At 38.7% G+C, this 23,641-nt stretch overlaps 1 protein-coding gene across 3 annotated transcripts in view; it reads left to right on the top strand.

Moving 5' to 3' along the window:
- The first annotated feature begins 13,347 nt into the window (after positions 1-13,347).
- Positions 13,348-23,641, top strand: part of spop (speckle type BTB/POZ protein) — a 112,616-nt gene continuing 102,322 nt past the window's right edge. Inside the window, exon 1 of one of the 3 annotated variants that reach the window (XM_075453727.1) lies at positions 13,348-13,456. The gene's annotated coding sequence lies outside the window, so the exon portion shown is untranslated. The remainder of the gene's footprint in view (positions 13,457-23,641) is intronic. The other 2 variants (XM_075453728.1, XM_075453729.1) reach the window with 2 other exon arrangements.

Genomic DNA, 23,641 nt, shown 5'->3' with positions numbered 1-23,641 from the left:
CTTTCACTTTTCCAGTTCCACTCCGACTCACCACTACATCACTTACACTCCCACTTGCAAAAGACATGGCTAGGGTCAGAATTAATGTACATAGTTTGGTTTGTATATTACAAAATATAAGCTTGGGGTTAGAAAACTACACATCGTCACGGACTACACAGTTTATTACTCACTGGTTTTGGCTCCCATCGTGTTACACAACACTGCCCAATACATTTGCATCCGAAAAGGTCATATCACAGTTTATAACCTTGGTTTGTGATAAAGCAGTATTTTCTCCATATGGTGACATGTTGATATAATTTAGAATTACGGCGTTTTGTATAGATTTCTTTGCACTCTAAAAGCTGGGCTTTTTGACTTTCTCACAACTTCAGGAAAGTAGCACTTGATACAATAACTTGTGCCAACTTGAGATAAGGAGGTTGTTCTTGTTATTGCATCCTGGCAACTTTGGTGCAGCTCAGAACTTTATGTGTGGAGATTTGAGGTCAGTGTGACCTGCCCCATGTGTAGGGTGAGTGAACGTTTTCCAGCAGCACTTCCCATCTGGATAATCGCTTTACAGAGGGAATCAAAGGAAGGATTCAAAGTATGTTTGGTGACCAAGAAGTCTGAAGCAATGCATCCAGGTCAGACATTTTTATCCTGATCTCATATTTGCATTTTACTGAAGTCTCACTGACATAAACAAACACAGATTTTGTGTCCTTTTTGCAGAATGAAAATAAGCAACTTACCGTCTTTACTCTGTTACTGTCAGTTGTGAATGTAATGAATCTTAAAAAAAGAAAAGACCAGTTCTCTGTTGTAGTCTTCACGATCTGGATCGACATCAAAACTTGATCACTTCCAAGTTGGGCAAAGCCCACCTCTGCTAAAGTTTGAAAGCAAATCATGCATCTGTAACTTTTTGAGTAAACCTGTTAATAAACATAAAGAAACAAACCACACAACTATGATTCGGGATTTGAGAAAAAGATACGTCGGACATTTTGTACCTGACTCAAAGTGTAACTTCAGCCAAGTCAAGCACATCACAAAGGGAATGAAAATTGAACTCATAAACTGAATGATATATAGATTTATAGCTATATAGATATACATCTGCAAGACTGTGTTTTCCCCTCCAGTATTTCCCTCAAATACATTGAAAACATGGTTTGTGAAGAGTGACCATACTTTGTGCCAGAAAGTGAAATAAACAAAGTAAAACCAAGCGAACAAACTTCAAACTGTACAAGCTGGGAGTGCACACTGAACACTTCCTGCACTTCCTTAGTTGGACAGATACACTCCTGTTCTTAACATTGCTATCATGGGGAAAGATATATAAGCATGCTGTATTCAGCATCTAAAAATGGAGGAATCAAACAGCTACTTTGACAAATTCTGAATGAAGTACAACACAATGTTTAAAAGACTAAGGTTATATCAATAAATCGATCAGATAAAAGTGGTGTGAACTGAAATCTTTCATCTTTGGTATGCACACTGCTATGTTTTTTTTTTCAGCCTTTATTTGTTTGTGTCATTTCCACCCCTGACCATCATAAGAAGCTTGGCTCTGAATAAAATCTTGTTTTTTATTTGAGGAAATAATATTTGAGAAGAAGAAATGAAAAATTTGAAGGCAAAATGCACATCAGCCAATAACCTGCGACCATCTCAGGTTGTCTGGGGCTTTAAAATCCAGACTAATATCCTTCTTTCTCGCCTTTTCTTCCACATTTTTACTTATCCAGTTTACTTCAACCCACAGAAATCTGTTTTTGCAGCTGACCTATGAACAACAGGTAAATCAGATTTGGAAGTTGTTGGTGTATACTCCTCAATACCCCTCATATACAGCATCTGTAAAGTGCTCCCCTATAAGTGTCAGAAGGGAAATACGACACATCTGAATGTTTCCACATCATTCTCACGTCTTACATTTAAGAATTTAAGAAAGTCTTCATCAGGAGGCATGGAAGGGGATGGGGTTTTCAACTGTGGGCCTTTGTGTGACATGAGATGTTGATCATTTCTTCTTGGCTGGCGATTAACAATGACATTACGAGGTCAAGGTTGGAAAAAGATCATGGTTAGGGCTTAAAACACATTTTTTACAACTCAAATGTCACGATCAAGGATACCATTTTGCTTCATTTTGCTGTTTGCCTCAGTAAGATACAAACACATCAATGAAACGCCATATTGACCTGTTTTGGAGAGGAATACGGTCTCAAATTAGCAGATATTAGGCCAACTGAGTGAATGATGAACAAGAAAAACTCCTTTATGTTTTTTTAAGTGTCAATCAATTCCTGCTCACTATATTTGATCTTTGGCTAATAAATGTTTATTTACCAACTGGAAACTTTTTGCTTGACAAGAGACATATTTTTGGCATTTCCAATCAATACTAAGCGTCTGTTTTGATGAAAACAAAACTAAAACAGTGAAGTTAATGACAGGAAAATTATAATCTAAAAAGAAAAAAATCAGCAAAAATACATCTTGGTTTAAAACCCTATTATGGTACTTACCTGGTCGGTGTCTTTAAAAGGTGAAATATGAATAAACTTTCTTTTCATTAATGCTGGTGTGTGGAGAATAAAAGGTCACATAAAATGTTCGAATTGAATCTGGGCACATGATGAGGAATTAGACCAGGGACTGCTGAGATGTTTAGTGTTACAGGCTTAGACCTTCTCTAATAGCATGAAATATGGACAAATCTTTTAAAGCCTCAAAGAACACAGAAATGGGATGGGGTTGGCTTTACACTGTTGTTCATTACTGCCCTCATGTTGATAGGCTCTCTGCGAGACTTAATTAGAAAGTCAATGGCATCTATAATGGCCACGGCGCTGGCTGTTTTTCTGTGTTTTTAAAACGCTGGTTCCCTAATGACCAGAGGCAGCCTCATTTGCGGGATAGTGGACAGAAAAATGTTTTGACCTGTGGCTCTAGGTCATTATGCCCGAGCTGTGTCAGGAAAGCAGATAAGCTGTTTTGTATGTTTCCATTGTGTATTGGCTGCAGGCCACGGAGCTGAAAATTGCATGAGTGGAGGATCTTTATTGAAGCTCCAACAAAACAGCAATAAAAAGGGTTAAATGAGATGACAAATCAAGTCCCTGTTTTTAGAATTCTGCTTGGTTTATTCTACATGCAGTGAGTTTTTGTGATTTTGTTTAATGTCCTTGTTTATCATCTGAACGAGGAACAGAGAATCGGAGCAACATATCTGAGATGAGACTATATGTATCGAAGCCTTCCAGCCATCCAGAGGCAATCCCTCTCAGAAACATGTAAAAAACCACTCAGTCCTTTGTTAACCATCTTCGCAGGTACTCCTCCTTTACTCACCTCTCTGTCTGCAGTCTTTTTTTGCCTTCATCGTCTGAGAGCCAGTGGCATGCCGATTATTGTACAGCCAGGCCTTGAGGGCTCCAGTCCTGCACTTAAAACGATCTTGCATAACCTAACTATGACACTATAAGGCTTTAATAGAACCACGCCATCTTCACAGTGACAGTAATGTTTTGTCAAGTAGAATTGAGTGATTTGGCTAAACGTCCAACACCTTTGAGAATTACAGTAACTTCCTGGAGAGACATAGATATATGACTCATAGTGTGAAGGAGTTATTTGACAAGTCGCTGCATCCCAAACAGCACACATCCGATATCAGTGTCATTACCAAAGCAGGGAGAACAAATTCACAACAACACAACAACCTGTGGTTTTACTCATACACACACCAAGCAATGAAAACCTCTCAAATACAACCTGCAAGCTTCCCTGCACATTCCAGCCAACCAGCTGGGCTTAAACACACATTTCACCGTACACAATCAAGGCCCCAGCCAGCTCACTGAATCTCAACATTATTTAGACTCCGAGCAATGATATCCATGAACAAGCCCAGCACCAAGTAGAAATCTGTCTATAATTCCTCTCCATACCATTATAGTAGAATGGGCATCTTGGCAGTGACACACCATAAATATGACTGGTGAAGAAAAATTAAAATTCATGAAACCTACCAAAAATGCTTGTCACTTGAACACAAAGAGAGACCAAGACAGGACTGCTGGCTGCACTTACTCTCCTACTTCAGCCATTGTGCATTCAAAAACAACAAGGCTGAGTAAAAACAGTCTAAATCTACAGAGCTACAGTTAATAGTAACCAATAACAACCAATTAAAATCTGATGGATTCACATACATTACATTCAACAACATCGTCTTAATTTGTTTTAATTGCTGAGGGGATTCAAGTGAGCTTCTGAAGGCCTGAGGGAGCATTTTTGTACTCTGAGACAGCACAGGGGAAATTTCTGATGTCTGTTTTATTTTTGCTGTTCTGGAAGGAATGGAGGGCTGCACGATGGTGTGGTGGTTAGCCTTCACAGCAAGAGGGTTCCTGGTTCGATTCCCGGCTAGGGTCTTTCTGTGCGGAGTTTCTTCCACCGTGCATGCTTGGACTAAGTGGGTAAAGTTTGATGGATGGAAGGAGTGGAACCACCAGCAGCAATGAAGGGCCTTTAACTCACAGCCTGAAACAAAATTTGTGAAATCAATTCATTTTTTTTAATGAAATTGTGTGAAAAGTAAGTTTAATTCTCAGACATGTCTGAGCATGTCGAGGCCAGAGAAGGTCTCATTCCAAGAATTAATTGGGTTCAATCAGCTGCTCCCACATGAAAACAACTTTCCTATTGGCAAATGCTGGGAAACTAGTTTAATTTAAAGTGACATTCTACCAAATGTGAAAACAAAACTGAGTGAAGTTTTGCAACTGGGGAAAGCAGTACTGTAGTGGAATGTCTTTCCCAGCTTTTGAGGGAATGTCTTACATGTTAAAATAACACCTAAAGCACTCCTTTATTTCATATGTTTACAAATGCCGATCTGTTCTGCACACCGGTTTGTTCTTGTAATCTGTGACCCACCACACCTATCCTCTTCTCTTTCTTCACCTGTGCCTCTACATGCCATCTGTTACCCTTGTGCAAGCTCTGAAAGAAAACTGCTGTTACAATCAGTGGCGCAAAAAGTGGGTATGCACTATATGTGGCGCATAGGGGCGCTGCACTAAGGGGGATTGTATGAATTTACTTCAAATAGTCTATTCTCTCTTTTTTGTGACGTTTCTCTTGGCTGCGCTGCCTCCCGTACATGTCTGTGGATTATCATAAAGAGAGGAGGATGGATTTTGTCTATAAATAAATAATCAGGAACTCTTGTGAGTATTATATATTTTATTTACATATAAACATTGAATTATAAATATAAATGATGAGTCGCTCTTAATACGCAAAATGCCTCTCATAATTCCTTATTAGTAGGCTAATTGATGAACATCCTGCCGCTGAATATGTGTTAAAAAAAGAAATCAGAAGGAAACCTGCAGAAGAAAGTCTTCTAACGGCTGTCTCTCTGTGTTTATTTGCATTTAGTGGGAACATTGATACATTAAGTACTAACTGTTGTTCAGATGTTGTACATTTTGCATTTAATGACTTGCTTCAAAATAAAAACAAGAATTATTCCCGAAAACATGGAAAGCGTAATGTTTACAATAAACTTTTTAGTCTTTATGGGCCATACATGATAAATAAGATTCATGGAGTTCAAGTGAAGGTCTGTAACAAATGCTAGTTAAACTATGACCCATGCCGGACAAAGGGAGTTTTGGATAAGCCAAGGACTAATTGGCTCCTTAAACAAACAAAAAAAATTAAAGCAACAAAAAGTCTTCATAGTCAGTTTACAGAACATTTGATTTGATTTCTGTGCAAATTTTTCAATTTCCTGATGAGAAATCCCCCTTGCTTCATATTTACTGTGTGGGGCTCATCCTATTACCTTTGTCACTCAAGAAGTTTTGTTTGGAGAAATATTATGTAAAATGTAATAAATTGAATCAGGTGGTCCAGGCTGCTGCTCATGCATGTGAAAACAAGTTTGCTGAAAAATAAGGATACCACCTTTACTGCTTTATTTAATCAGCGTCTTTAGAGTAACCAAGCCTTATAGAGGAATATTGCACAATTGCTGGAAACACAGAGGCTTGTTCGATTAAACTATTTCATATTAAAAAGAAGTTGAACTATAATACATTTGCATCCTAATGTATACTTTTTTTTTTTCAATGAAAATCTCTCAGCTTCTAAAAACAACTTTTACCGAGCAAATATTTCTGTGCAAATCAACACTGGAGGGGAATTAGCTTCAGCTCGTCAAATTGGACTGCATAACTCAGCCTCTGACAGTTTGAGAAAAACAAGCATATTTCACTCTGTAATGCGTGTCAAATGCTTTATATAAGAGTGGTTAATTAAGATATCAATAATATGGTTAACGGAGGCAATCTATGTTTGCAGCAGCAATGTGACGCTTTCATCATAACTATCTTCCTAATTCAGAATGACAATTGTATATACAGTTGTATGTGCAACTTTTTGGTGCATTTGCTAAAATACAAAGATCATCAACCCTTGCTGCAATCTGTGCAAATCCTGACTAAACTTATAAACAAACTAAAAGAAAATGTAATGAGAAAAAACACATATTCCAGAACAATGTGTTGCGGTGAAGCTATCATCCATTAAACACAGTAGAGAGAACTTGACACTAATTCAGGATATGAATTTAAGTCTTTTTCACAAACTGTCAGCTCCCATAGGGCTGCTGCCTGCCACTGTTAAAGAATATCTCCCAACCTTGATAGTTCTAATGGATTTCCAGTCTGGTTGAACCTGACATTAGCAAGGGACCAAGCGTCAACAGCTCCTCTGTATCTTTGAAAAAATATCCTCGTTTAGAGCTGCAAGTCTGTCTTCCAAAGGATGCTTCTAATTGGAGGAGAGGAGGCTTCTTTCTGACGGCTCTGGAGGTTTCAAGTAAAGCCCATTTTCTAATGTAAGGAGTCATTAAACATGTCATTAAATCCAGCTCCTTTGATATAAGTAGATGAAGCTCTAGATCCCTTTGGTCTTTAAAAAGAATGGTGAAATTTAAAGCTAGGCTCACAGCATTGCAAGAATAATGCCTGACTTGCTACACAGATAAATGCCACGGCGTGTGAGTGTTTACTGTGCGCTCAAAGGAAGCATCTTAAAGCCTATCATTTTCCTACAGGAAAGCATCAAATTATGTCATTACTGAAGGTGGAGAGTGACACTGAGCCACAAAAAAGGCTGCTCCTGATGTTCTCTGACAGGTCTCGCTCTTCTGTCTTACTGCACTTCTTTGTTTCTCTGTTGCAGATTTTTTTTTTTTTCCTTTTTCCTTTAAACTCAATGGTCTGATTCGGCTTGCGGCTGGTAAGTCCCAGTGGAGATGTCGGCCTAAACAGCCGGGTCTGAAGTGATTATGTGAGTGCAGTGTGAGAGATTCCTTTAGGGCCTGTGGGAAGCCTGCACATTCTTTGTTGACAGTGGAAATAAGAATGAGAGTAAGGGAGGGAAAGGTAGAAGGGAGGGATATGATCTAAGCTGACACAAAAATGGCCGGAGTCAAATATGTGTCGATATAAAATCCCAATTCTGTCATAAAATACATGCAACGTTTGTTTTCTTAGCTTATTCACATTTCCAATAAGCATTAAGGTTTCGATCGTGTAAGCTCCTGTTAGATCTTTTAAGGCTGTAAAATTAAATTCAGGTAACCTCCCTATTTTAGAGGGTCATGCTGTGTTTGTTATGTCGTTAATTTTACTCTAAAATGGATTTCAGAGTTCGACAGAGAATGATAAAAGTAACCTTTGTTTCTGTGATTCTCCTCTGCACACTTTCGCTTTAAAAACAACTAATTAAGCGCCATAAGCTCTTCTTAAGGATGTATAACAATTAATCACTCACATTCACGGCATCTCATATTGTCTTTATAAGTTCAGCCAAGCAATCAAATTGAAATTTTCCCTTCTTTGCCATTGGCCTGTTTACTCTAAAAGCGCATGTCCTTCAAGCATCTCCTTCAAAGAATTGGGGAACTAAGCCATAACAGCGAGCAGTCGTTTATCACTGCCTTGCAGACAAATCCACTCTAAATAGATGGTGATTTTTACTCATTGGCTCAATAATCCATTTGAGAATTTACTCAAGGACTAAGACCCAATGATGAGTTTTATTTTCCTCCTTTTGAAAAGATTCCTCTGTTTACCCCCTTCAACTTGAAGTAGACTTGTCCAAACATCACAGAAAATGGAAATGAATGTGCACGCACAAGAATCTCAAATCGTCCAAGTGCTATACTGCGTGCTGCAGGAAAGTGCAACTCACGTGTCTCCATTCAGATTTCACCTGAGTTATACAGTGATAGATCTCCCTGCAGTTGTGTTTCCTCATTTTCTCTGCGCTTGCACGAATCTATCCCAATTAAAGAATTAGCTCAAGTCATGCAAGCATTCAACATATCAATTTTTTTCTCCTCCCATCTTAGTCCACCACCTGGTTCCTCACCCTGATATATTCACTGTCCACCCCTCCTGCCTGGTGTCCCTCCTCCCATAGTGCACTGTGTAATTGAGTGAGAGCCGTGGCCCTGGAGTCCTTGTGTAATCCACACTTTATAAGCACTCTAATTGAAGTGCAAATTCAATACTCCCTCATCAGCCTTTTACTGGCTGTACTATTGCCTGCACCCCTTAGGTAATTACAAGGAGACTGGCAGTTCAATCATTTTGCTGAAAATAATGTAACAGAAACGTAGCAGCATACACCAAATAATTTCACAGTGCCTGCGTGGCGTGTGATAGCTGGGTTACTGGAGGAGAAATGCTTGAAAAGACAAAACACCTTCCTCTGTGTTGTCAGAAAGGTTACACACCTGTATGATGGAGAAATTTGAACAATCTTATCTGAAAAGCACAGGGGATTACTCTAAGCTCGCATTTCCTTTCCCATGTCCTGGTTTACCTGCAGACTTGAGCACACTTTGATGCAGACGCATCAGTAATGGTTTGCATAAAGATGCTCATGCAAATGCCTACTCACACCATTTCCTCTTTTGTATAGCTGTAGCCACAGACACACTCATGCATGCAAAAATGCATAATGGTAAGTGAAGTACGCACAGAAACACACTTGAGTGTACACATTTTGCTCGTACTGCTGTGTGTCTGTGTGTAGGAGTTTGGTCTGCAGCTTTAATTAAACTTCCTCCATTTTCTCGCAGCTTGTCCCCATAGGGCCCTGTCTTCTTCCCGACCACATGCTTATTTATTTATAATTGCATTAAACTCCTGAGCTGAGCCATGGCTGAACACGGTGCCAGACCTGTGGAGTAAGCAGGGATTATTATGAAGTAATACAATTTCATGTACTGAAACATCCCACTGCCTGGGAAATTTCCACATTATGAATCATGTAAGGACGCACAACAACAAGCTGAAAAAAATGTGGGTATTATTATTCTCAAAACCAGAGAGCCAATAAAGAATGTCAACAAAGACGTATAGAAATCAAAACTGTGGAAACACACAGCTGCCCCTCGTAACGGAACAGCAAATTCCACCTGTATGAGCTCCTCGTGAATATCACCCCAGAAGCATTGTGTTCCTCCACATCAAACATTCCTGAGAAGAAAATAATTCAGGTGTCATAACAACTTTCCCCCTCTCTCCTTTATTCATTTGCCAGATTCCTCCTCACTTCTTTGTTTATCTTTTTAATTTGCTCAGCCTTAGTCTACATATCCCACCAGACAATCTTTTGGATGAGCTTCACAGCAAATTCCAGAGACATCCCAAGCGCTTTTGTTGAAGTTTGATGAATGTGATTTAAATTTTCAAAAAAAGAAAATCACATTAAGATATTCTTATAACACTGCGAAATTGCGAAGATGCCCTACATGGGCAGCTGCCCACGACTCGCAGCTTCATATCTGCAACACTGCCTACTCACATCCGCAACACAAGCAAGGCTGCACCCCATTCTTTTCATAGTCAATTTGAATGCTGGCATCAAGATTATAATCATATTACAGCACATCTTTACAATGCTTTATATTATTCTGAGTACATTTTTAATTGCTTGTTGCATTATCTCTTGAATCCTCTCTTGTCTTGCATGTATTTCCTGCTGTGACCCACTTTCCTGAGGGTAATAATTCACTACATGTATCGCAAAATTCCTGCATTTGGAATAGTTTACCTCCTCCAAATGAATGGGCTGAAATTGACCAATGGTCTGGGAATAGAGAGAAGCAATTACTTCAAACAAAAGTGTATCTGGGTGTGCTTGACAAACTGAAAATTACTGAGTATTCAGCCTGAAATGGGTGCAAACATGGCTTCAGCATTGTTGTGAGGCTGCATTGTGTTAGCAAAGTGACAAATAAAGCCTTTTAAATATGCCAATTAACACAGTTGTATAACTTCTTATTAGCTACAGATGTTATACAGATCATAAAGTACGCCGTATAAAGTATACCGACAGGCAACCTCATTTATAAAGTAATGTTTATATGATGGTGGAAAAAAAACGTTATTGTGAAAGGTTAACCAGAACAGGACTTAAAAAATGCATGTAAACACAATGGTCTGACCAAAATCATAGAAAAATGGAACCTCTCAGTCAGACTGACACACCCAGATAATGCAGTTGGGATTGAAATCACTCCTGCATGGACACGCTGAACGACATAGAAATTGGCCAAGGCGCTCTGTACATACTCTCTTTAGTTCTGGTCCAGCCCACAGAAGAAGAAGTAGGCAGCAACAAAGAACTACCACATGGGATGGTGTATATCTTTTTGTGAAAACAGCATGGTGTAAGTGTATACTAATAAAGCTAAATTCCCAGTAAAGCTGCCCTCAATCACATATATTTCTGCTGCTTTTGTCAGATGACTAAAAACAAATTGTGACTAAAAAGCAGCTCATTATGTCTGTGTATCAACTCAAGTCCACTGAAAGCATTTGCAGACTGTCACTTTGTACTAATTTAAAATCCTGATTATATTACTGCAGACTCATATGACAAAATCACCATTCAAGCTACTTTAAGACATCTGTTCAGTAAATTTGGCCATACTTTCATGCCAGTTTATCTCTTGCAGAGAAAGAAGCAGAAGAATGTCTTGAAGTTTTTGTGAGATAGTCCCCAGCGTCACAGTGTCAGACATTCTTTGGTCAGTGTATTGATTTCCCCTCTCGACATGTATACTGGGACAAAGTAGAATAGTCCCATTAATTGGTCAAGTTGAGCTTTTGTTGCTCAGTTTAATTGTGCAAACAAACGTACCGGGTGCTACACAAGGTATTTCATTTAAGTCTTTGATAGCAAAAGAGACAAAATGGACAAACTTTCAAAGGCTTTGATCTTGAAGTCTGAATGATAAAGCATTTGTGCTGTTTGTCTGATACTACCAAGATTATTTTTGTCAAACATTGCCTGAAAGCTCAAGCAAAAACAGTTGGAACAACGGAGCAGAATAGAAAAACAACAAGACAAAGACATGTCATGAATCACCTTTAAGATGGTATAATTTATGGTTATTGATGGTGTGCAGGTCAAAAATCTTGATTTATTGTGAAAAATTAGTCCAAGGACGGATGAAGATTCAGTCTAGTACAGTGCATGTTTGGTGTGCCAATGGCATATTATGGAAAGGCTTGTAACTCTATTTCTCATACTTTGACCTAAAATATTAGAAAGTGGTCTATTTATTGAAGACATAAACTACATTACAGTTATACAAGCTTATACAATATATGCATGTAAGCTTTGAAAATTACCTTTCACGCACACACACACACACACACACACATATATGTACATTTCATTTAGCTGATTATATCAGATACTTTACTTTCGAATAATTCCTCTTCATTAAATATTTGGGCCAAATTTTTTCTCTTTATGCTCTACCAGCAATTTTCCTTTGCTTGAAATAAAAAAAACTGAACTCTTAGTTACTCCGGATGAATGGAGTCATTTTGTTAATGAAAGTTTGGATTAGATTGTATTTCTATTAGATTTAACATGCAAACAGCCTCAGCTTTCATCATGGTGTGACATAAAGCCAATGAACTATGAGGCATTGTCACACGAGGCACGAACATGATACCATAATTCTTGACATTTTATCATGGAACTGAGTACTTTTGAGTTTGACACCGAACCTTCTATTCACTGTAAAAGTCAAGGAGCTCTACACATTTTTCATTACTGCTCTATGGTCAATTGCTCATGCTAGCATGATGCCAGTTTTTGTCCTTTTCTTATCCACATATATAAATGTTATCAATGAACGACAATTTGTGTGATATAGAATAGGGATCTATTAGATATAAAACTTAACAGTAAGAAAATAACAGTTATTGAGATCAAAATGATGAAATTGAAATTGGATAGATTAAAGGAAATATTGTAAGGCTAACAGTTGCCTTTAAAAAAAGCCTAAATGATCGACTTCAATGCAAGATATAATCTTGACTCAACTTGAATAATGCTAGATTTCATTCAATAAAGTTACCACAAACTTGATTTCGTTAATTCATTTATTGTTAATGGGAACTTTACTTACCACATTGTCCAGATTTGTTGCAGTTAATAAAGTCAAAAAGGTTTTCAGAAGTGTTCTTGCTTTTAATTTGGTAAAGGATAGAACAAGTGCATCACTTTAATATGTCATTTCTGTCAAAACTCAAAAGGTACATGAGTAAATCTCATTGATTTAATTCAAACAAATCAGACATTATTCAGTTAATTCCTATGAGATTAGCCAATGTGATACAAAATGTATTTTACTCACATTGCTGTGAATATTTACATCATAAATATTTAATACAATAGATAGGAGATGAATGTATATGAAATATGTATAATTCGACTTTTTTTAGTAACTTGGATAAGCTTAAAAAAATCAATTTCAACACAAACTGTAGGGTATAAAGACATCTATCATCCTCTGTTATAAAACCGGTTCTAAACTCGATATTTGAGACTTTTCTGTTTGGGGATCTTTGTCCCAAATAGAAGCCATGGTGTCAGACAGCTGATATGACTGTTCTTTAGAGTAGTTATGAAAGTCTGGCGTTAAGTTTAGTTATGCAGTTATTCATTTCTCTGTTACTGAATGCTGTAAATGTGTTTTTGTCATCTGTAATCGTGGGTTTTTCTTTGTTTTTAAGAGAACATAATAATATTGAGTTGCTGGGTGAAAAAAAAACATGATAGAGAGGTATTTTGAAAATGCAAAACCTAAACAAAAATGAACCAAACTGACTTCAGTTTGAGAGCATGAGAGCACGAGTAACAGTAACAGTACTGTTTTTAATGAGAGACTGTAAATTTAAGTGAAGACTGCACATATTTTCCATTGTAACAAAACCAAAACAATCCCGGCATGGCCAGTCGTTTATTGGGCGTTACAACACGTCACCACCTCACCCGGAAGTGCAGTGACAGCTCGTGTCAAAAATCATCATCGTTCTTGTTTAACTGCGAAACGAAGGTGAGTTTGAAACCTGTAAAATAAGCTATTTCTGCATTTGTAGCCTAGAGGTTTTGGTATTACTTTTGCCATGACGCACCTTTGAAGTTTGGGCGTCATTTTACGTAGGATTCACTTTTATATCGCTGAATAATAGCCGCTAGCTGGCTAATGTTAGCAGGTTGACAACGCCTCTAGACGGCTCCTGATGCAGTTTCTAGTTTAAGTTGGACATTAATTTTTATTTTCATCATTTTCTGTGTCGTGCTGAGGCCTGCTGTTTAAATGTGTATTTGATGGCAAAAAATATCAGTGTGAAAATTTCCACAAGGACATGCAAAATAATGATTCCGCAGTAAAAGATGTGTTGCGCCGCGTCCTCCGGCTCAGCAACAGTATCCTGCCAAATAGTGATCACGGTTTCTCCCCCACCAGCAGCAGGTTTAACCGCCTGCAATCATCTGACCGGACAGTTATAGTCCAGCAGAAAGGCTACTGCAATGCAGACCAGGACCTCTGCCAGATGACTTGAATAAAATAAGTCATAAAGAAAATTATTAACTGCAGATAGAATGAACACCTGACTTTCAATTTAAGCACAGAAAGAATAACTGTGACTTTTATGGATTTAACCTACATCATTAGTTTATGGGCTGAGAACTTTAATCTACCATGAGTATTTCCATGTCATAGCTACTGCATATTTCCACTTTTATTACATTTCAAAGAGAACTATCATTAGTTTGTTCTCCTTTCCATTTTTTGAGCTATTATTTACTTTGTAAGATGAGGCTTTTGAAAGATGGACTGCGTCTTCTAACCCTCAGTTATGTTGTCAGCGTCATATTGAAGATGTCTGGTGAGATATTATGCGCTAAACTAAGTGCAGATTTTGACTACTTAGCTCCTTACAGTTTAAATTATTTTTTTTTCTTCTTTGAAGTGGGGTTATGTGACATACTCATGAGCGCCTCACCTGCAGTGGGCAGCGGTCAGAGCACGCTCTGCAGAAGCAGGGAGGGATTCTCATGAGGGAGCCAAGCTAACAGGGACTAAACAACAGGGAATTTTTGCCATCTAATACAACTTAAACCTCAAAAATTTGGTTCAGTGAACACTACATTGTGTCATTGTTGCATCAGACCGTTTACTTTGTATTTATTTTTTCAGCTGAACAATGTCTGTTTTGCTCCGTGTCACTATATGCTCTGTAGCTGCCTGGCGTATCCTACCAACACTTTTTAATTTGTTTTGGAACTGAGAATATGTCTCGTTCTAACATACACTTCTGCTTCAATGGAACCCTCACATATATGCAGGTCCCCCATGCACCCCCGTAATATGACAGATGCTGGCTTTTGTACCTTTATCTGATAACAGCCTGGATGGTCTTTCTCAGCTTTGGCAGATAGAATCCAACATCTGTTTCTCCCCAAAGCAGCTGAAACTTGACCACAGAACACATGTCCACTGTCTTTCTGTCCATCTGACATGAGCTTGTGTCCAAAGAATTCATTTCTGCAGAGTTGATATGTGGCTTCCTTCTTGTGTAATACAGTTTAAGGTTACATTTCTTAATGCAGCGGTGGACTGTGTTGAGTGACAATGTTTTTTCAAAGTACTTGTGTGCCCAAAGTGGTGAGCCACTACCCAGTAAGCTCTTGGTGTATGCTTCTTTTATACCCAATCATGCCAATTAATCTGGTGATTGTCTTCCAGAGAGATGATACTTTTAGCTTTTTTGTGTGTGTTGCTTCTACATTTGTTAGCATTTTGTGAATACAATGAAGTTGGTCTGTAAATACACTGAACACATTTTCCTTTTTATTGGTGTCTGTTAGAGATTTAATTGATCTGGAAAAAAAGGTTTGTAGAAACTCTATATACAATATATTTCTAATGAGTAGGTTCAATAATACAGCAGCATCCCAAAAGTAAAATCCTTACCAAAGAGTCACAACATATCGATGGAATAAGTTACAAAATGTAAGTGTTTTTCGAAACAAAGCAGCACTTTGGAGGCTGTTAAAAATAGTTCTGCTGATTTGTTGGTTAGTAATAAGGAAGTTTATGGGGCACCTGCTAATAAAGCTGCCTTTGGCAGTAAAAATCTTGCTAATTGAATTCTAAATTGACTTGGTTTCTGCTTAGCTGGGCTTGAATTGCATGCATGAGCAAGAAGGCCTGTGGAAGGTCAGAAATACTCTGAATCAGAACCTTGTTTGATTCTGAAAAGGCTGTGATGATATCTTTTTTTATTCCAACACCCATTTTTCTCACGTTTCTGTTGCTCGGTGTCACACACACATTTTATTTTACAGATCTATTAGTGAACAAGAATCCATGATGTACAAACTCATGACTTGGTTTGGTGTAAAAGTTTGCCATTATAATCAAAATGTTATTTAAGTGCACATCTATCTATACACTCATCCTCATAATAAAGCCTGTTTTTTTTCCTCCCTGGCCCACAGAATGGTTTGTGGAGCAGTTTCAACATTTGAGCTCACCATACAAACAGCTGTGCAACAGCTAGTTACTTCAGTAACTTCAGTAACTTGGTCACAGTTACCTGCAGTGAGGGATGTCGCTGTCTTTACTCACGCACACACCTGTCCCACAGACACTTTTACACTCACTTTTATGTATCCACAACCTTGTTTAAAAGTTAGGAAAAGTGAGGAAGCTAAGTCAGGAATGATCATTTTCAAACATTTAAACCCTGGATTTAACAGGAAATATTACAAAGTTAACAGATCGAATGTTGAAATTGCGATTTTTCATTTTTATTTTGGGTTTTCATGTTTTCTCTGTAATTTTACTGATGTTTTACGCAGCATCCAACCAGCTCTTCTTTGAGGTCCTTTATGGCATTTTCTTCAGAGCAATATGGGGCAATGTTGCTTGCTTTACCTGTCATCGGTTTTCATGTTGTGGCTGTAATTTCTAATAATGACAGCAAAGTAAAAATATCAGCCGCGAAAAGGACCAAAGGAAGCATGTCTGCACACAAACAGCTGTCGGAATTATTTGAATACTATGAATAAGATTAATTATTTACTATATTTTTACTATTATTAAAAACGCCTTTTGTGAATTTGTGTATTCTTCTAACTTTTGTTGAATTTAATGCAACATATAACTGTTTATTTTGCTCCCGCAGTCATTTTTATATCTGCAAAATGAAATGTATTATTTTTCCACAGTTTTTTTTTTTATAGTCCAACTTAAGGCCATAAGAAAATCATTTAGCTGCAGCATGCCATGCGTTGCATTTTAATAATGTTGCTGAATTGTAATATTTCAGTGTATTTTGCTCCAGGGGTGGTGATAAAGAACCGGTGAATTGGTTATGAAACAGTTTTAAGTGACTGTCACTTCACGGTTAATCCTCTAACAACCGATAAGTTGTGGATGTGCTCGTTGCTTTTTTTGCGAGCTGGAAACACAAGCTCTGATTGATTTAAACAATGTTTTTTGTGGGTAAAAAAAACACCATTCAAGTAAATTCTATGTAAAAGGAACACAGATCGGGCTTCTAACAAGATCAGTTTAGAAGGGACGGGCCAGATGCTCTTTTTCAAATTTCTGAGCTGCATACATCAAAAGCGGTTATTAGACAGGTGGCCTTTCCATAGACTTCCACCTGGCAGCTGGCAGATAGGCACGCGTTTCCTCTGTTTATAGAAGAGCGTGGAGTGGAATGAGACCACTTGTCTTGATTTAACAGTTCTCCTCTCGCCTGGCTGCTTGTATTTTCTTAAACACAAGTCAAATTTAAACTCTGACAATGATGTGTGTCGATAGCTCCCTCCAGTCGACGGTGTTCATTCAGCTTGATACTGTATATTACACTAGTCAACCACTCTGTCAAATGTTTTATACACAGAAGCAATAAGCTGCCCAGAGCCCCCCTTTTCATACACAAGATGCAGCCATTTGGTTTATTTACGGGAGGTGCTTCTGTAAATGCTTGGAATAGGCCAAGAGCCAATTCAAACACATGGTGGAGGCCAAGCTAATAGAATCTGACAGGAATGGAGTCATAGGGGCCGTTCAGGCATCGTAAAGCTGTCCTCGTTTAAGCCCCTAAATTTGTCGCTATTACCCGCTTGCTTCTCCCTTTACCTGGAAAAAAGAGCGCTGCCAGGTTCTAGAGTTTGATCAATGTTGTTACTCATCGCTGCCCATTTTAACTACATCATATCAGTATTGGTATGTTGCCGAGTGAACACAGGGTTGGATCAGACGCCAGAATACTTTCAGTAAGTTACAAGATATAGAAAAGCCATATTTTCTGCTGCTCCCATGCACCAGCAGTGGAGCTGTGAATCTTTGCCTGCCTCAGGATTCAATGAGGTTACAATTCACCCGTTAATGTTTCAGTGCATCTCGATTTCCTCTTGTAACAACCCTGCCAGGAGATGGGAGTCCCTAAGGGAGAAATGCATCATCCATCTACTTTTTAGTTATCCTTCTGATATTTACATTTTCTCTTTTGAAACACAAGATTTTTTTTAGATTAACAATGCAGCTTCCGTGTTGAATTGATAACGTATAAGACTCATTTCAAGCTCAATGTCTTGCGTCTTTGAATCCCTAAATGACTGCACGTAGCTACATTTTCATTAAGCAGTCAGATCAGTGTGAATTCCCTTTTCATATAGTTCTTCTAGTAAAACCCGGGTTCTGGACAACTGTGAATATGTCCATGGATCCTTATTTCTGAATGCTGCCACAGATTTGGTGATTCTCTTCCCTGGTTTGGAGTTGGAGTCCAAAATGAACGGTGCCTCGTTTATTCTTGACTGATTAGTTAGGTTGAGCCGCTGGTTTGATCAGGGTGAAAACGTATAAAGTTGCTCCTCATATTAGTTATATGACCACAATTATAAAGTTGTAAGAGGCTTTACGTGGTTCATGATTTCCTGTAAGTTAATCAAATCTGAAATGAGCCCAGCTGTCCGCTTTCAAATGCTTTTTAATCACTTGCTGCTGAGCTATTTTTTTCAGCTGTGTGTCCGTTTGAGCTGTGCAGTTCTTCTGCCTCTTCGTCCTATTTGTTATTTTACAGCAGTTGAACATTGAACGCAACAAAGCGTGTAACTTTATTTTCCCAGGCTTGAGAACGCACATCTACACGTTGTACATGTTGTATGATTTTACAATTTGAGATGTGGGCCTCTCTTTGTTCTTTTAGAGCTCCAAGAGAGGCCCCATGGCACAGTTTGCTTCACATATTCATCAGACTGCCTTCAAAGTGGCACCAAAATGGTGTAACATGCAGACGTACGTTTGGGAGGCACCTTCGAGAGGCCGAGTCTCTGAGAAGTACAGATGGGCAGAGATAAACTAATCTGCAAATAAACAGAATCTACAATTTGTGGAGCAGTTTCAGCATAATGCTCCTCATGTAAAATTGACTTTGAATATTCCATCATCGACAGTACATCAGAGAATCTGCAGAAATGTCCTCGGAAGGGACAAAGAGAGCCCTTAATCTGAGGCTGGATTCTGTCATGGAAATCACTGCAATGACTCAGGAAAAGTGAATTAATTTCATCCCAACTTTTTTTTTAATGGAGGTTATAAGTGAATGTGCTTTCTGATCTTGTGTGACTAGCAAATATTGCATGTGAAGTTGCTGCCTCAGTCCCTTTTGTAGGTATGTTTAAATTTAGCCATGAGAAACAATTATGCAACCAAGACATATGTTTGAATGACTGAACCCCAACACTTTAACAGATCGATGAAGCCAGTAATGTTGTGTATCTGTAAAGGGCTGAATATTCAAATCGCCAAACTCAAGGGGGAACATATCCCGGGCCCATCTGACTAAAAAGCCATCATTATTGCTCCCTTTCTTAGAAGTTAGGGTAATTTGAGGATCCTGCAGAACTGTAACCCTTTCTTGTCTAAAGCCAGGAGTCTAAAACTTGCTTTTAAATCACATGCTCACTTAAGCATCTTGCTCCATCACGGACTTAATTGCTCACAAGCTTGCCTGTGTACCACATCTGTTACCAGAGGGTTCCACTAAGGGTCACACCAGATGATTCAGATGGGAAAAACATGCAATCGGCACAGTCCCTGCTCTGTTGCTTATACATTAATAAAGTATATTGATTGATTTCTTTTCTATGCATTTCTTGTCACTGTGCAGTGGCAATAGTATGTCGTAAAGATATGGGTAATTGCAGACTTTCTCTACGAGCATGTCTTCAAAGCTTTCTGACATTTTTACCGCTGCTGACCTATGACTGTACATCTGGTCAAATTTGGCCCCGCACACCTCACACTGGTCACCCACAAATTACAGCTTGAGAACGCGTACTGTTAATTTCTAAGGACGTGCACTCTCCATATAATGCAGAATATGCGCGTCAGCCGTGATAACCCAGCGTATCCGTAATTAAAAGCAAGTATATTCCTGACTTAACAAGGGAGGGAGAGGGCTGCAGATGCACCTTCAAGCTTGCAATCTGTCAGTGGAGGAGAGGGTAGACTGTAGCATGGAGAAAAGATACATCCACCCACCTCATCCCTCTCACTGCGGGGAGGGAGGCACAGGGTGCTGTAGCAGAAAGGGCAGTCAGGCGGCTGCTTCATGTCTTTCAGTAGCCGACACCCTGAGCGCAAGTGCAAAATAATTGAGGCCAGTCTGACGGGGAGCTTTACCACAACGTGTATAAGTTGAATAAAATGACTCACCTCTTCAGCTCGTTGGGAGTTTTCCTCTTGCATTATGCTCATTTTGCAGTGCTGAGTAGGAACCTGAATGTATGTGACTAAAAATAACCTCTGTGGTTTTGAATGTAGAATAAAAAATGAATGAGTAAAGTATGGCCAACATGTACATTTCTGTTCTTATTGACTTTTGGGGAATTGATTTGAGACATGGAGGTGTCACAGTCTGAAGTGGCACAACATCATCATCATTAAAAAAGGTTAATGTATCTAACACAAATGAAATGGGGCTTTTTTTGCCCCTATAAACAGCCTGATTAATAGAGAGTTTCTAAAGTTGAGTAATTTTGTGCTGTATCCCGCTGATGCTGATGATGTCACAGCCAATCGACTTTGGCATTTCTGCTTCAGGCTTTGAGAGGGATTTTCATCTAAACTGATCAATGTTATTGAAAAACATAAGAGCTATTCATTTGACTCATTCAATACTGTAAACCATTTATTTGTTTGAAAAACATGAGGAGTTAATCTCTTGATAGGAGCGCTGACAGTCTGTGGTGTAAAAGGTATCTAAAGCTGTCTGAATGCATTCTGAAGGCAGAAATTGTAGTAAAATAGATCTGCTCGCCAGCACAGATTGTGTGGCTTCAGATGCTGTTTCCAAGAATCTGCCTGTGTGCAGACCTGCTAAGACATAATTGATATAGACAGAGGCACCACTCAAAAATGTCTCTGATTGGTCCTTTTTATAGACGCAACATGAGAAGAGGCTCATTTCTCACATCGCTGATCGCTTGTGAGGAAAGGCAACAAGTATTGAATTAGTTTGCATGAGAGAAGGGAAATTGAAATATGGATTGGGGTCGCATATGCCTGCCAGTGCTATTGGCTGTTTTGGATACGGAGGATGAGATGTATTTTTTGTGTATGTGTGTGTCGGTGTGTGACTGATGCAGACAGGGCCGGCATCGAATGGTTTTCCAGCGTTCTTCCACGGAGCTATTTTCCAATAACAAGTCGGGAGCAGAAGTGACACAGATGAAGTGAATGTTTTAAAAGGAAAAGTAATCTTAAAGACAAGCCGAGCCATTCCTCACTAATGCACAGACTCATGCTCTTTCTCTCCTACATTACTGTTTCAGTCTCCTGCCTCCTGCTATTTAGATGTATTTAAATCATGCATGCTGACTTTGGACCCGAGATTTGAACTGGCCAGGTCCCCCGTCTCTACTAGGCTGCTCAGTAAAAGTCATGACCCAGGGAAGCCACCAGATTCTGAATTAATGACAACACTTGCATAAAAGTGTCACTGCCCAAAAGTCAGATGGAGTTTTGACGCTATTATTTGGCATTTAATCATGGAGAATGCTGACTCCTCCTTATAGTTTGTTAAGTTTAAAGTTTCCATGGCTGAATTACTATTTAATTTGGTGTATTACAGGAACATAATTTCAAGTTAAAGTACTGAAGACGGTGGGAATAATGTTTTATATCCAGAAGGGCTTCAGTCCGACAGTGTGTTGAAACTACAGCAGGTTAAGGTAATAAGATGGTGGCTCAGTTTTTAGCAAACGTTAACTGATTAGGAGATATTGGATATTTTGACCCTTATTTGGATCTTATTGATCTTACAAGGAAAGTTCTTGGGCTTGGCTGCAGTTGGATGACTTAAAAATATTCCGTATACTTATCCAACATCATCGCATTTCAATCGGGGGATAATGACCTGTTTGACCTGCAGGAGAGAAGCTTAATGTTTAATGTTGCAGCGTCTGAAGACCACAATGAGAATAAAGATTCTGATAATTGTTATGAAACTTGTTTCCACATTATGTGATATACTCATATAACTGTGAAGATGATACACATTTTGACATGCGAGTATGGGGCTGTGGCATTTACTGTCCGTAAGGAAAAGTCCTTTAATTCATCAAACTGCTCACATTGTCCTTTTTTTTAATATTTTTCTTAAAATGCTTCTTTTTCATGACTCAGAACAAAATGTGGATCAGTGCACGTAAACGCTTGCTTCTTGTTTCCACAGTCGTGTGTTCTTATGCAAATCAACCGCAAAGCCGTCCATTCCTACTGGAATCCTCGGAATATCCGATAGGTGTCTGAAACTCTGTCTTATGTTCTTTGATCTTCTGGAATTTGCCGTGAGTACGTTAAAACGTCCTTAAACTGTTGCAGAGGGTCTCATTGAGAGGCTAAGTAGCGAACAGACTAATAGACGCCTTGCTTGACAGTCAAACCGATCGCTACATTTTTAAAAACATTAAAGTGAAAACTTTACGTTTTGCTAACCATGGTTTTGAAATGATGGCAAACGCAAGCAAATCAACCTACTTGGCTCTACCCTTGTATCATTCTTGTTCTGTTGCAGTAATTTCATGTGCATATTCCATAAAATTGAACATGAAAACCTTTCCCATTAATTCAGGGAACTTCTCATGCATCCACAAAGAAATGCACTCACTTATGTTGGAAAGCATGGGCTACGGTCCATGTATAATTACAGACATCTATGAGAACAAGTCGTTGAAGTTACTACATTAAGCTGTTACTAAACACTTAACACCCTCTGCCACGAGGAATTATAATCCCAGCTGAATTTAATCCGATAGAAACTCTCCTGTTTATACCAAACTGATATGAAGTGGCTCCGAATGAAAGACTTGAACGGCTCCATTGACAATGCTTAATCCAGTGCAACCACATGTTAAAACGCCATGAATAATTCATGTAATGGAAGTTGTAAAAATAAGTAATTTTTTTGTCTCTTGCATGCACTTTATAAACACAAACTGCACTTTTCCCTTTTCCTCCCCCCCGGCCAGTCTTTCATTTTTTTGTTTCAACAGAAGCCCGAAGCAGCAAAGAGGGGCTTTATTATTGACTCCATATTTTCAGTTAAGGAAATGTTGTATTAGAAATGATTGTTTTTGATGAATATTTGCTTAAAACACACATTTTCAAGGATTTAATTAGTATAACATGATGAAGTTTGTACATAAGCGCCTTCTCCCAGCTTCACCTCCAACAGAAAACAATAATATTTTTCTTAACCACAGAGGTGGAAAAGAAATTACATGTCAAGGGTATGGACTGGAAAAGAGAGTGGACAGGAGAAGGCAGAGTAAGAGTGGAGGCTGTGAAATCGATAGCTCATACTGTTCTGAAATTGAGGGGTTGTTTTTTTTTTTTGTCAGAAATTGCGTATAGAAAGTAGAATATGAAATGGCTTCGGTGGAAGCCCCTCATGTAAGCAACAGCATTGATTTCCAGAGACCTGGTCCAATTATGGTACCGCAGCTTTTGTCAGTGTCCTTTAAAGGACTTCACTGATTGTGGTGGGGCAACATTTTGTGCAGTTCCTGACTTTGCCTTGTGTCTTCCTCCCGAAATGCCCCTGCTGATTCAAAAACCTGTGCTGTCTCCAAAGCCACAGAGAACGAGTCAAGAAAATGATGTCTTTTATTCTTACAATTACCAGAGTCCCTCTGAGAACACAGCTGC

This window comes from Odontesthes bonariensis, chromosome 21, assembly GCF_027942865.1.
Source record: "Odontesthes bonariensis isolate fOdoBon6 chromosome 21, fOdoBon6.hap1, whole genome shotgun sequence".
NCBI classification, from domain to species: Eukaryota; Metazoa; Chordata; class Actinopteri; order Atheriniformes; family Atherinopsidae; genus Odontesthes; species Odontesthes bonariensis.
The sequence above is the reverse complement of the archived record's forward strand: the minus strand, read 5'-3'. Positions and strand labels throughout refer to the sequence as shown.